This window comes from Limulus polyphemus, unplaced genomic scaffold, assembly GCF_000517525.1.
Source record: "Limulus polyphemus unplaced genomic scaffold, Limulus_polyphemus-2.1.2 Scaffold7249, whole genome shotgun sequence".
Taxonomy (NCBI): Eukaryota; Metazoa; Arthropoda; class Merostomata; order Xiphosura; family Limulidae; genus Limulus; species Limulus polyphemus.
This window is the reverse complement of record NW_013672859.1, coordinates 35,492-37,168: the sequence shown is the minus strand read 5'-3', so window position 1 is coordinate 37,168 and position 1,677 is coordinate 35,492.

The following is a 1,677-nucleotide window of genomic DNA, read 5'->3' as shown; positions in this document are numbered from 1 at the left end:
GGGGAACTGGCATCATGATATTTACACGACTGATACTTAATATCAAACACTGGCATCATGATATTTACACGACTGATACTTAATATTGAAACACTGGCATCATGATATTTACACGACTGATACTTAATATGAAACACTGGCATCATGATATTTACACGACTGATACTTAATATGAAACACTGGCATCATGATATTTACACGACTGATACTTAATATGAAACACTGGCATCATGATATTTACACGACTGATACTTAATATCAAACACTGGCATCATGATATTTACACGACTGATACTTAATATCAAACTAATATCGACTTGCAAAATACAACACAATCGACAGGTTAATCAGAAAATTCGCCTACAGCAAAACATAGAAATGGTAAAAGTTCCAGTTGGCTGTGTGAATAATTGTGTAGTAGTCAGCTGCAACAGACAATATAGTTCGAGGCAAGATAAGTTAGACCAAGAGATCTTAGGCAGACAGAGTAAAGGAGAACAATGACGTTCTATCGGGTTGGCTTTTTTTATTTGTTTGTTGTTATTTTTTCGTAACATAGATAAATAGCTACCAAAAGTAATACCTATTTACAAGAAACAACATATAATCAGTATTCGTTTATAAATGTAATTGCGTAAGTTGTGTAACGATTTCAAATAAACGTTTTGGTCGTGTATGAAATCAACATTTTGATAAAACGTCTGAAACATCTCGCGGTGGTAAGCCTCGTCTGTCAAAATGGAAACAGGAATTGTTGTTTTCTTTCAGGACAAAGAGCTGTCTGTACTGCGTCTATCGAACCTTGAATTCTTGCTTTATAGTCTCTCAAACGTACTGTTGAGCCAACACATGGGAAAAAAACCGAAATATGAAAAATAATGATTTACATGTTCTTTAAACAGATTTAGCTTTTCATTTTCTTACGGACTACTTACGGATTAACGAACCATTTATTCCCCCCCCCCTCAAAATCTCTCTCAGCATTTTGGCACCATGCATGTGTTATAAGAGTGAGAGTAAAATCCCACAGTTCGATTACAGTAACCCACGAGTTGGCGGTGGGTGTCCTTTCCCTCTTCTCTATCGCTTCAAAATTAGGGTCGGTAAAGACAGATAAGTAACTACAAACACATCAAGTAGTGTATTGAGGGGGTGGGGTTCTGAAACAACCTAATCACAAGTAAGTAGTTTTTGTAGAATGACGCCACCTTATCACAACTAAGTAACGAGAATCCTGCTTTACTGATTCATTCTTTCTTTGTGCAAGCTTTTCCAACTTCTTTTAAAATGACATCAGTGGGAAGTTCATAAACTCTCCAAAAACATTTGCTGCATATTGTAAACAAATGGTGAAGTGACTAGTGTTCAGTTCTAGACGAATATAACATTTACTACACGTGGTTTGTTGGATATATCACACAGGTTTATAGTGACTAGTGTTCAGTTCTAGACGAATCTAACATTTGTTTGTTGGATATATCACACAGGTATATAGTGACTAGTGTTCAGTTCTAGACGAATCTAACATTTATTACACGTGGTTTGTTGGATATATCACACCGGTTTATAGTGACTAGTGTTCAGTTCTAGACGAATCTAACATTGTTTGTGGGATATATCACACAGGTTTATAGTGACTAGTGTTCAGTTCTAGACAATCTAACATTGTTTGTTGGA